The following is a 14,258-nucleotide window of genomic DNA, read 5'->3' as shown; positions in this document are numbered from 1 at the left end:
TTTGATTTTTAAAAATTAGTTTTCATCTCATTTGAGCACCTAACTATATTGTCCCTTTAACCTTTGTTTTTCTTCAGTAAAATTCTACATTTTTTAAATCATATTCAAAGTGGAGAAATGCCCAACAGTCTTGTACAGCCTGCTTACAACCCCCACTGATCAGCCAACTGAGTTTCCTGCAGCCAGACCTTGCACCCAGCCACGAGACAGTCTATCCGCTCTGTGCCCACCCTCCTGCCAGCAGAAAATCACTGCTGCCCCAAACCCCGTGCAGATGCCCAAACAATGGCTGCACGTGGCCTTTGGCTGTGTGCAGCTGGGTGTCATCTGAAGGACCTGGCCAATCTCCAATCCCAACCTCTCGCCACGCAGAGCCATCGGCCATGTGTAAGGGAAGGTTGGCCGCAGAGTCTGGCCTGTGACCACGCCCTATGTCAAAGCTCCCCACCCCCACAGACACTGCCTTCAGCTGTGAGCAGTGGGGGGGGGGCGGGGGGGTTGGCTGCAGAGTCCTCCTCCTTCAGCCAAGCCCTGTGGGACAACCCCGACATGACCTTGGGGGTAAATACTTTCCATTATATCATGTGCCTGCAATCTCTTTCTTTTCATTTTATTTATTTCTATGCATTACAATGCAATTGCAGTAGACAGCACTTCAAATGTAATAGCCACTTATTAAAAAGTCCGATACGGTAAAACAGATATTATTAAACTTCATGTGATAATACTTACAGATAAATTTACATGTCCAAGAGAAATTACCGCATCCCGGCACCCTTGAAAGCAGCAACCGTATTGTGTGATTGGGGGCCCTCTAAGGGGTAGACTGCTCTTGGCCAGAAAACATATGTGCGAAGGTTTCCCAGATGACTTTGGGCTGTGAGGACGGGCGGTTGAATTGAATAATATAATTCCAAAATTTCTTTACAGGACACAGCGTCCTCTTGCTAGTCTTTACATTTGGGGATAGGACCTTTAAAATAATCCATCACAACCTGATGCCCCCAAATCGAAGTAAAACAGTAGTCCGTGAACCTTTTTTTTTTTTGTGATATCGGCAACTTTACAAAGCAGATAGACATGACGCTTAGGCATTTTGTGAGTATGGGTAATCACTGCTGTCGTGACGATCACTTTGTCTCCGAAGGTGCAAATGTCTGGGCATTACCAACCTAAATGAAAAGAAATAAAAAACTGTGAGCACAAAGTGATGGATAGTGAGGCGGGTTAAATTTGTGAATTTAGACTTGGCTCCAACACATCCGTTTCAGAAATTTAACATGAATTATGTATGCCAGTAATTTAAAGATATTAATTAATTTTGAATGCAACAGAACCACCAGCATTCAGTGCTGATAGGTACCCCTAGATCCAACTCCCAGGTCACGCGAGCCGGCTCCACCTGGAGAAAGCCAACCACGACGAAATAAACACCTAACTTCATGACCCATGTGTGAGTGGTTGATGCCCAAATCAGGCATGTTAGGGGGTAAACTCTGGAGCATCCCTTGGGGAAAGTACAATAAAGCAGAATGAACCGAATTAATTCTGAAATATGTGAAGACCTACAGAGGCAGATTGGTTTGAATTGCTCAAATGTCAGGAATATGCCATCTATAAAAGGATTACCAATCTGAGTAAAGGACCTACCAGTGAGTGTTTTGTGTACACTGGTTATGGGCAGTATGGGATTGCCTAGCATGGGAACAGACGTAGAATATAACACCTTGAAACCAGCCCATCTACACATTTCCATGCCTGCCATTTCTAGGTGCTTTAAATAATAGGTACCAACTTTACCCAAATTAATAAAACATTTTGAATTCAGAGTTAAAAGACTGAGGGGGTCATTCCGACCCTGGCGGTCAAAGACCGCCAGGGCCGCGAATGACGGAAGCACCGCCAACAGGCTGGCGGTGCTTCCCTGCCCATTCTGACCGCGGCGGTAAAACCGCGGTCAGAAAACCGGGTCCGGCGGTTTCCCGCCGGATTTACCCCGGCTGGGCGAATCCGCCATGGCGGCGCTGCAAGCAGCGCCGCCATGGGGATTCTGACCCCCTTACCGCCAGCCTGTTTCTGGCGGTTGTCACAGGAAGAGGCTGGTGGTAACGGGAGTCTAGGGGCCCCTGGGGGCCCCAGCACTGCCCATGCCACTGGCATGGCATGGGCAGTGCAGGGGCCCCCTAACAGGGCCCCAGCATGCTTTTCACTGTCTGCCTAGCAGACAGTGAAAAGCGCGACGGGTGCAACTGCACCCGTCGCACACCTGCAACACCGCCGGCTCCATTCGGAGCCGGCTTCAGTGTTGCAGGCCTCTATCCCGCTGGGCCGGAATGACCCCCCGAGTTTGCGTTGCCAGGATTCCACCTCATGGCTTTAGGATCAATGAAGATGGCAGCTGCAAGTGCCTAGTTCATTGAGCCATCTTGCTGGGTTCAGAGGTCTAGAAATACCTGTAAATATTTAAAGATTTAGGCTGCCCTGCAGATGAGTGTTGGGTTGTCCCACTGTAATATGGAAGCTCTAATGTGTGGACCTTGTAGTGCTCGATTAAAAACTTAGCTACCCTAATGACATTTTTTTAAATTAATAGGACAACAGGCCTTGGTACACAAAGAGCAGCCCTACTGAGATGTGAATGTATTGTTTTATTACAAGTGTAGCAATTCTGTTGAGAAGTAAGGTTTCGGCCCTTTCAATGTATTCTACGTATGCTGTTACCATGGGAATACAGCAGCCATGCTGAGACTTCTGGGCACTGTTCCTGTAATAGTATAGTATGAGTTCTGAGGAGTTCTAATGTGGGCTTTTGGAAAACAATGCTATCTTGCTGAAAAGTTGAAGCCTATGTTCAGTTAGATGGGTTTTTAACCTATGAGGTGTGTTACAAATTGGGCATTTAGTTGGCAGAGGTATGCACCCTGTCTAGGTATGGACCACAATCCTAGTCAGGGAAAGTCAGTTACACATCATAAATGTATCTGTGCTCCCCCTCTGGTAGCTTGGCACAGAGCAGGCAGGTTTAACTGAGGAGTCACTGTGTATAGTATTTGTGCATCACTTAAAACAGTACACAGTGAGAACACCACAAAAGGACTCTATACCAAGTTAGAAACACAGATTATATTTTTATTAGTAAAACAAGACCAAAATTACAAACATCTAATAAGTAGAAGTCGAGAAATGAATTTTTTAAAATATCTACAAATATAGGGGGTCATTCTGACCCTGGCGGTCATGGACCGCCAGGGCCAATGACCGCGGAAGCACCGCCAACAGGCTGGCGGTGCTTCAGGGGCCATTCTGACCGCAGCGGTAAAGCCGCGGTCAGAAAAGGGAAACCGGCGGTTTCCCGCCGGTTTTCCCCTGCCCCAGGGAATCCTCCACGGTGGCGCTGCAAGCAGCGCCGCCATGGGGATTCCAACCCCATTCCCACCATCCTGTTTCTGGCGGTTTTCACCGCCAGAAACAGGATGGCGGGAACGGGTGTCTTGGGGCCCCTGGGGGCCCCATTAAGATTTTCAGTGTCTGCAAAGCAGACACTGAAAATCGCGACGGGTGCAACTGCACCCGTCGCACACCAGCAACTCCGCCGGCTCCATTTGGAGCCGGCTTCATCGTTGCTGGGGCTTTCCCGCTGGGCGGGCGGGCAGCCTTTTGGCGGTCGCCCGCCAGCCCAGCGGGAAAGTCAGAATGACCGCCGCGGTCTTTTGACCGCGGTGCGGTCTTCGCCCGGTTCCCGCCATGTGGGCGGCTTCCACCGCCCCGGGGGTCAGAATGACCCCCATAGTGCTTAAAAGCCCAAAGTGCCAACTGGGGCTATATGGGCGCGCTAGTACAGGGTAAATCCAAAGATCAAGTCAACCGTGATGTAGCATGGGCCAGCTACAGGGACCAACCACGTATCTTGTGTGGAGGGTTGCATCAATGTCGACAATCTGATGCGAGGAGCAGAGCGGATGTTGAGAAGGCAATGCATCGGTTCCAATCTATGCAGTCAAAGATGCATCAGCGTTGAGCAACGCAGTCATCAATGCAATGTCCTCAAGCAGCAGTGGGACATGGAACCCTTTGCTATTAAGGCAATGTGTCATTGCCAGGCCGCACTGCCGGCGATGCGAAGGTGACGTGTCTGGACTGAGGCTGATGTGCCGGTTCAGAGCTGTGCAATTGGTGCTGTGATGTCTTTGCCCTCAGTAGCAGCCTCGGCTTAGAGGAGAGATGTAGTGGTTCCAATTGGCGCAGAGATGACGATGTGTGGACTTCTTTAGCAACAGCTGCAGAACCCACTTCCAAGGGCCCAGGACTGGGTTGGCACCACTTAACTGGGTAGAACTCTCAGTTGGCAGAGTCCAGAAGCTGTAGCAGAGTTGAGTGAAGTCTTTGATGTCCCTGAGACTTCATAACAGGAGGCAAGGCCTTGGAGTCACTTTGGCACTGGGGATGTACAGTAGAGATACAGTTCCAGTCCTTCTTTGTCCCAGGCAAGGAGGGCAGCAGACAGCAAGGCAGGCACAGCAAAGTAGGAGTCCAGCAAAGTCCAGCAGGGCCCAGCAGAGTGACAGTCCTTTCAGCAGCACAGCAGTCCTTCCTGGCAGAATGTCCTTAGGTCCAGAAGTGTACAGATTTGGTAGCACAGAAGTCCATTTTGTATACCTATTGGTGCCTTTGAAGTGAGGGAGACTTCAAACAGAGACCTTTGAAGTGCACAAAGTCCCTGTCCTTCCCGCCCTGACTTCACACACACTACAGCACGTTATGCAGCCCTTTGCCCAGAACATGCAGATTGCCACTTAGTCACACCTAATCCCCCTTTGTGTGTGGCTGTCTGGAAGGAATGCACAGGTGCCCAGCTGTCACCCACCAGATGTGTATTCAGAGAGAGGCAGAAGGCACTTGAGGATTTAAAGCAAGAAAATGCCAACTTTGTGGCATTTTCAGAATCACAATTTTAAAACTGAACACCATAACTTGCGATTTTAAATTGTCATCTAGAGACACAAAACGTAGGGGTCCCATCTCTTCCCAAATGGAAATTACACTTATAAAATGTAATAAGGCAATCCCAATGTCAACCTCTGGCAGATATAGGCCTTGCAGTAGCGCAAAACAATTTTAAGAGTTTTTCACTACTTGGACATCTAAGGCTTGAAAGTACTTGCCCAACTTTTGAAATACAGTGCACCCTACCATTGAGGCTATCTAGGGCCTATCATAGGGGTGACATGTGTATTAAAAGGAAAGGTTTGGTCCTGGCAAGAGGGTTAACTTGACAGGTCGAAATGGCAGTTTAAAACTGTACACATAGGCTCTGCAATGGCATGCCTGAGTCATGTTTAAAGAGGTGGCACAATCAGTGATGCAGGCCCACCAGTAACATTTAATTTACAGTCCCTGGACACATCTAGTGTACTTTACTAGGGACTTATAAATTAATTAAATATGCCAATTGTGGATAAACCAGTGTTATCATGTTTTAAGCAAAGAGCACATGCATTTTAGGACTGGTTAGCAAAGGTAAAGTGCCCCGACTCCTAAAGCCAACACAAAATACGTCAGGAAAAAGGGGAGGAGGAAGCCAAAAAGTTAGGAGATGACCCTGCAGAAAGGGCCAGGTGCATTTTACATTTAGCTCTGTGCAGCAGGTTACTGAAAAGACCAAACTGTCTCACAAGAACTGAACTAAGGGCTCTATAGATAAACTTCAGATCTCCACAGAATTTGCATTAGTTCACTAAGCTATTTTACCACGAGTGGCACTTGAAATGTCATAGGGGTTGGGCAGTGTCAGACAAATGTAAGTTGAATCTTCCCTCGTCCTACCAGACATAGAAAGTTGTATCCTATACATTCTCCGAAGATTTTATGTTATTCATCATGAACCAGTGTTCTGCCAGGGCTTGAGAAATATTATAGGAAGTCACTGGAAATCCAGGACAGCAGAGCAAGTGTTTGACATTGCCCATCTGCTTGCATCATACCTTATTTTTACTAAATTACCTTATGAAGTTACAGTGATATTTATATAAAATTTGGACTACTATCAACATTATACATTTCTGAGAAAGCAACTCATTCTTTTCTTACACAAAGCCCAGACCTTTCTAGCTAGTACATTTTATTTGATCAGTGTATCATAGCTACTATTACATTTAAAAAAGCCTGTGTCGTTTTACCAGTCCTTATCTCTTAAAGTGCATTCCAAAGAGCCATAATCAAAGAGTCTAAAACAAATATTCTGGGGGTAAGAAATAATTCCTTAGAGCTGGTTCCAGAGGCCTCATAATGTCCTCCATTTCCATACCTGGCCCTGAGACATAGATAAATAGTTTTTCGTGCATGCATTTCCTTTTACCATTCCTTATAAGTGGGAGGAAGTTTATCCTGCTAGAGCGGCGCTTTTAGAGCTCTTGCTACCACTGACATGACAAACCAAATTTTAAATCGGACTTTTAGACTAAGGGCAAGCTTTGGAGTTTGCCGTATTGCAAATGTCATATGATATAATGGACTTGTAATACAGCAGACAGGATATCCATCACATTTGTGATGGGGTAACCTATCCACCAAACTCTAACTCAGGGCCTAACTCTTCCTCCTCTTAGTCCAACCCAAGCACCACAAACTTCACACTTGGGTTGGAGGGAATTCCCCCCCATCCTCTCACCAGATGTACCAAACTTTTAATCGAATAACTGTCCAACTCAAATGATAAAACATATGTTTCCAATCCCCAATATGAATGCTGTATGGGCACCAGTAGGGTACTGGAAAACCTTTTGGATCCTCACTACAAGAGATATATGCAATCAAACTGTATATTTTTAATAAGCTCCCAAAAGTGTTTTATGGATCATAAGGTGCCAGTATTCAATTTCTTCTCTATGATTCTTCTTGTTTTGTCCCACCATTGTGCCAGAATTCTTCTATAATCAAAGCAACATAGTCACAGTTTTTTTATACATTATTGATATGAATTGTTCCATACTGACTTGACAAGCCTTCTTAACATCTCAGGAGTAACCCAATCCCTTTCTATCACCTCCCAAAATGTTTTATAAATAACTAAAAATCTTAGAACTAAGATAAAATGACTCCTAATTTAATAATATACTCTCAAATCTGTACAATATAAATTAATCATGCATGATTCAGTCAATAGGTGCTGTTGCTGGTGAATGGAAAGTTTGTTGGTCTGATCTGTTCTGATCAGAGCATGAACTGAAATGTCATTTTTTCATCAGCTGTATCTCTTCAATGCAGTAGCCAAATGCACAATTGGAAACGTTTGGGACATGGCACTTCTAAAAATTCCAAATGTTTTTCTTTTTTTAACTTGATGTGCTCATCAGCACACCTTCAAACCAGTGACATCTTTCATGGAAATAAATGGGCTAAACGCAGTAATCCATAAAATAAAACTCCTTGTTAACGTTCCTTGTTGATAATCATTTCAAATTGAAGCTGAAAGGGCTATGACACATGACCACTGTGCATCAGGCATGGAGTTAACGTCTTCTGAGAAAAATACAGATCATTTGGTTATGTGTTTAAATCTTGGGGTACTTGGAGCTGGTACCAGGGATGTAAGACAAAACGATATGCCCTCCAGCCCTCACCCCCAGCAGATTGTGGTTAGTGGTCCCTGACACTTTCATATCTCACAGACATTCAAAAGACTTAGGGCCAGATTTAGAACTTGACGGACGGGTTACTCCGTCACAATGGTGACGCACATCCCGTCCCCCGAAATCTAAATCCCCTTGGATAAAATAGGATTTAGATTTTGGTCGATGGGAACTGCCAAGTTCTAAATCAGGCCCATAGACTGAATGGGGCCCCTCTGGAGGGTCTGGGCCCCTTTCAACTGCACAGGCTGCAGGGGTCTGTTTACCCCCTGAATGATACTTGAAATGTTTTTATGTAAACTTCTTTGCTATCTTTTTTTTAACCTGTCAATTCTGCCTCTTGTTACATCGTTATGTATTAATGATTTCTGGGGAACAGCTCTAAAATCCATTTGAAGTGATATTCTTGTGTTTGATGTTTTAAATGTATATTGCAAATACCAGTTCATTAGGTTTTCCCCATTTTCACTGGTCTAGACATACAAATAATGGCCCTGGACAAAGTACTCGGCAGGTGGCACCATAAAAAGAGAGCTGATCTAGCTGAACAGTGGATAAGCTTTACCATCCTCCACCGTTTCATCCCCTTCTGATAAATAGCTGATTTCTCCTGTGATTGAACCGGACAAAAAAACACTCCAGGTTTAGTAAATCTTAGTTCAAAAATTATCTAAAATAGGATTAGGCACCTGTTAAAATAACACAAAATATATGAAAACAAATTGGATAAACTAATTCTGACACTCAGTGATAAACGGCTATAATAATGCATCATTTATGTAGCTGTAAATTGACATTGCCGTATGTGTATCTGGTAGAATACCTCTATTTTGAGAAACAAGATGGCCAGCCTGTTGATGAAATAAATGAACAACATGCCTCAGAATGCCAACTGTTGTATGTTGTTGGCTCAAGTGAACAACATGCATCAGAATGCCAACTGTTGTATGTTGTTGGCTCAATACCTTTAAAATATATAAGTAAATATTTACAGCATAATGACTATTAATAAATACATAAATTGCTTGAAGATGTAGTGTATCAAAAATATTAAACATATGTGCTGCTGGATTTCTTTTTTGTGAAGATAACATTTTTAGTCCAGATTCATTGCAGTCTGTTAATAAAGGACTGTGAGAAAGACATCCTTTTAGTTTGTTTACCCCTATGTTTTCTGACTGATACTGGTGGTAACTGACCTTGACTGTGCCCTGGACTCTGCTAACCAGGCCCAGGGCTAGTGCTCAGAATAAAAGGTATATGGTAAAGTGGTACAATTACAATTGGCAATGATGGACTCCTGTAAACCCCTATTGGATAATAGGGCAGTGGGTATTCAAACTACCCATATGTCCCTAATATACAATAGGACAGGGAAGTGTAGAGGCTCAGTAGATTTCCTGAACTGGAGTGTGCACAGCTGTGTCGCATGCTGTCATTTTTAAAGGCAGCCCTGCCTTGCAGACCACTTTTAAAAAGTAAAATGTGTGCAAATTCGACTTTGGAAATAGACACTTTCAAAGTGATTACCTTAATTTTACATATATGTCACCCCTAAGGTTTCCCCTAGGCGCCACAGGGGTGGGGTGCCATTAACCATAAACAGGGACATTATAAAATATGTTTTATATGCCCTGGTGAGGGAAAAGCTGCCTCTTCATTTTTCCTCATTGTAGGTACTAAGCTCCATAGGATAACATGGAATTATTTCACATAAGCATAAGTATTGGTAGGAAGGAGCTAAATGTTCATGAAAGGACTCAAAAGATTAGTAATGATAAATCCACCAATTTGCCACTGTTGAATTTATCATAACTAATACAGAAAATAAGTTATAGGACTTTCTTTTCTGTAAGCCAACATCCAGCCTGCTAGTGACCTCTCCTGATTGCTCAGCCTTCACAGTATTAGCCAGGCTGCTTTGATGAGGTAATAAGTGGCCTGCACTGAGCAGAGGTTATCTGATGGGGGGGATCTGCAGCTGCAGAGGCCAGGCCAGGAAGCGGGCAGGGTAAATCAAACTGGGCTTAAGAGGAAGCAGGGCAGAAAGGAATGCCAGTCAGGTCTGCCCTCTCACCCTGTACCCCACAGATTGATTTCAAGCATAGCAAAGGAATGTGCAGATGTCTGCAGAGAGGTTGTTAAAGGAAATGAGCCACACCAGTTGGTTGGTTTAACCAGGTCTTGCTCCTCTGGAGAAAAATCATCCATCTTGGATTTTACAGTGGAGTGATTTATGGGACAAGAAAATGCCACACTTAGGAGGAAGCTGTCATGCTTTTGGGTGGCACCCTGCATCTCATTTGACAGTGGTGCCCTCTGTTTATCCTCCAAGATGATTGAATAAATGTAGCTGAACTGCATTGCAACTCAGATCTGCTGCCTGAAATCACAAGGAGAAGAAGGATTGCCCTGCTGGAACCCTGGTCTGTAACCCCAAGAACTGCACTCTGAAGTACTGCTCCTGTTTGACACTGTGTCAACAGCCCTAAGGGCTTTGCTTTGCTTCAAAAAGGACTCATGGTTAGACTCCCTCAAAGCAAAAAGTAATCAGAGCTTGCCTGCACCAACTACCACAAAGTCACAAGCCTGGAGTGCATCTGGTGGATGTTTAAGGATTTGGCCAGGTGCATTGTGGAAACTGTAGTCCTAAACTTCCAAGGACCATCTCAGAGATTCAAGACTCTTGGATTTGTATTTTGGACACTTTGAACCCTCAAGAGGAAGTTCCAGAAGTTTGGAGAATTGTAGAGCAACTTTTGGAAACAGCTCCATAAGTGGACCAACCCGATGTAGTGAGTCAAGCCGACTACCTTCATCCTGCCCTGGATTTCAGGTTCATCCTGATGAAATCTCCGGAGCTCCAGACTTCCAGAATTTGACAGCAGCCTTGTGGAAAAGCAGTCCTACAATGTTGCATTGAAATTGACTTGCTAGGGTGGACCGCATGACATTGAGAGAAAAAAGGTCCAGAAAAGTTATTAAGTGTGAAGGTAAAATTTTGACCGAGGTCTCCCGCTCAGCACTTTGACTTTGTCCCGGTTGAGCATGACCTGATGTCCCTAGTTGGTGCTATTGATTTTTATTTTTTTAAATCTTTTTAGTAAACACTGCGTGACATACAATATATATATATACATATATATATATATATATATATACACATTGGAGACTTGACATTACATCTGGTGAACGGGTGCAACTTAGTAGTAACCCTTCTCAGGAGTTTTGACCACCAGATCCAACTTAGCCCACTTCTGCTCTCCACCCTTCCAAGCTAAGAGGTCTTGTCTCTGTACCCCTTACATCCTCCCTCCCTTCCTCAGGTCCCCCCCTTGTCTTCACATGCCCTGGGTAGCATTCCACTGTCCTGTCACAACGCCCTTTCCTCAGGATCAGCACGTCGCTGAACAAGTGGCCCACCTCCCGGCAACACCAACTCTGAATGCTGTTATAGCGCTGAGTTTTGGAGGTGACTGGTGAGGGGAAGGGAAATTAGGAAGGGGAACTGCAGGGAAGGAGTTCTAAAAAACAAGAAGGTTATAAAAATTAAAACATAACCATGCTAGAATAACAATTGTCACACTCTAGGATGAATTGTCTTAGTATCAGCAAAGACTAAACCTTTTATGTGAGAAGAGAATCCAAAGTCTTAATTCTTAATGGCGCGGATAAACTTAGGAAAACATGATATCACACTGCCTAAAAGGCGAGAGACAGAAGACTTGGAATGCACCAACAACAACTCACTCGATATCACCAGAGAATGTCTATTGTGGCTCCCAACAAAGAGAGCTATCAGGCACAAGATCCTGTAAACCTAGGCATATGTCTCACTCATGTGTATAGCATTTTTGTTCATGTCATTAAATCAAAAGATTGTCTCCCAAAACGGAATTATTAAACATGCGCTGTCTCTTTCCCGTAATGTTGAGCATTCTCATTCACATGCAACAATGTCTAAAATGGCAACAAAACTGATCACTGTTACAATGTTCAATGATTTGTAGCATTAACCTTTTACCTTCAAATATGCCACAATGTCTGAAATCTCAACTGTATCCACTGCTTTGTCGAAGTTCCCGATTGAAGACAAAACGTGGATACAATTGTATCCGTTTATAAGTACCTTTTGAATACACAAAGAAAAAACCTGTAATTGACCTTACCGATACGAGTACAACCTACTCGTTAACTTTTGTATCTGAAGGAACACAGAGTGTTCAGAACAAGGACGCTTCAGCTCCTCCTGGGTCAAAGTCCTCAAAATAGTGAGCACACTTGTCAGGGTGTGGCTGGTTTTATAGGCCTGCCACACCCCAAGATGGCCACCGCCCATGAGATGCTGGAATTTTAATTTCCTCATGAAACTTCATTTCTACACAGTGTATGACAATGATAATTACACCATGTCCACCAACGTCCTGACCCCGCAGCCACATGAGCCCTGTTTCAAGGGCGATGTCGAGAACGTGCCTTAGAGCATGAGGGGACAATTAAAGGAGGCACCAAAAAGGCACTGCAGACACGCGAACCAGTGGTGGAAGCAGTGGTAGGGACAGGCCCTAGACCGCGCGATCACTTACACCTGACATGTCCCCATATCTTTTCCCATTTTGCTGGGAAACCTTTGCTTTGGTAGACTACTCTTTCTGACCTACAGCACCAGTCCATATCTGCCACCCAATCCACCACTCTCGGTCTAAAGGATGCTCCCCATGCCCTGGCCACATTCCTCTTAGCCACCCCTGCTGCTAACCTTAGACATATAAGATGGAATTGTTTGCATACGTTTGCCCCAGGAATCAATAGGATTAGCCACCTGCGGTCCATCAGGACCATGCCTCCTAACACACGTGACATCTCATCCACCACTTCCCTCCAAAACAACTGTATCTGTGGGCAGGCCCATAGTATGTGATAAAATGTCCCCGGCATCTCGCAATCTCTCACACACAGATACAACGGGGTTCGTCCCATCCGCAGTAGTCACACCCGGGAAAGATAAGACCTGTGCAGTGCCCGAAGCTGCAACAGTCGGAAGAGGGTCGAAATTGCAATGTCTCTGGCGATTTTCAAGACGTCAGCCCAGTTACCCTCATCCATGGGACCTACATCCTCCTCCAATGCCACCCTCAACTGTTCACTCGGATTAGGGGAGTTGTTGGTCAGTTTCTGATAAATTGTCTAGATTGCCTGCTCTAGCAGCGGTTCTGTGAGAACCCTGTCCTCCAGTAGTGTCTTGTCCCTGATTAGCTCCCCCGTATATAGGTTGCTATGGAGTGCATGACTCCAAATTCAGTCTGCAGATCCTCAAAGGGTATCATAGCGTTATTCCTCCATACATCTCCCAGGTGTTCTATCCCAATCAAGGCCCATCTGGAGAACCACTTCATTGCACTCACTTCCTTCAAATAGTCTCAGGTCTGGAGTGGGGTATGTGCAGACAACACCTCCCCCTCCACATACCCCTCCCCCAGGTAACAATTTGTTTCTTTCCGCGCTCGCACTACTGTCATGCTGTGAGTCGGTAGATCCTGGGCCCCCCGCTCACTGTATAGGACTCTCTCATAGCCCGAGCTACCCATCGCTTCTCTATCTACCCTATAGGCTGGTTCCGTGGGTTCCACAAAGGCCCACACGTTGATTACCATTAGCTGGGTCGCCCAGTAGTCTTCAATGGCTAGCTCTCCCTCCTTAGTCCCCCTCTGGAGCTTCCTCAGCGCTATTCAGCGGAGTCCCCCCACCCATTACAGAGATCTAAGGGTCTGGTCAATTTTCCAAAAGAACCTCTTTGGGATCACCACCGGGGTGTTCTAAAAGATGTATAGTAGCCAGGGCAGGGTCATCATCTTGTATAGACCCAATAATATCAAAGGTAATTGGCGCCAATGCTCTACATCCCTCTCTAATCTTTCCAACTGCGGGGTTAAATTGTTCCTGAGGAATTCTTGAGGGTCTCAGGTTATGAATATCCCAAGGTATTTAAAACCATTGGGCGCCACTGGAATAGTTGCACGGGGAAGTAGACTAGGGGTCCCGCCCGCTAAGGGGTATAGCAGGGACTTAGCCCAGTTAATATTATACTTGGAGTACTCTCTGAAGATGCAAAAGATTTGTAGTAGCCTGTCTATAGAAAGAACTGGATCCGTGACATATAGTAGTACATCATCTACACATAGGGAAATGCGCTCCTTCCACCCTCCCCCACCTGTGATTCCCTGAACCAGTGGGTCCTGTCGGATCCAGGCTGCAAGTGGTTCTATCGCCAGCACCAAGAGCATAGGGGAAAGTGGGCATCCATGTCTTGTTCTCCTCTGTAGTTCAAAGGTGCAGGAAGTTGTCCCATTTACTCTCACCCACGCCAATGGTTTCTGGTAGAGCAGTTTGACCCATGCATAAAACCGTGGGCCAAATCCCAGCCTGTGAAGTATGACAAACATGTATCCCCACTCCAGAGTATCAAATGCCATTTTGGCATATATGGCTAACAGAGCTGCCTGGGTGCCCCCCTGTAACTGTGTTGTGTGGAGCACTCCATGTAATCGACGGATGTTAAGCCGGGTGCTTCTACAGGGCATAAAGCCTGATTGATCGGGATGGACTATGAAAGCGATCACCGCTAGCAGC

This window comes from Pleurodeles waltl, chromosome 11 (assembly GCF_031143425.1).
Source record: "Pleurodeles waltl isolate 20211129_DDA chromosome 11, aPleWal1.hap1.20221129, whole genome shotgun sequence".
Taxonomy (NCBI): domain Eukaryota; kingdom Metazoa; phylum Chordata; class Amphibia; order Caudata; family Salamandridae; genus Pleurodeles; species Pleurodeles waltl.
This window is presented reverse-complemented; position numbering follows the sequence as displayed.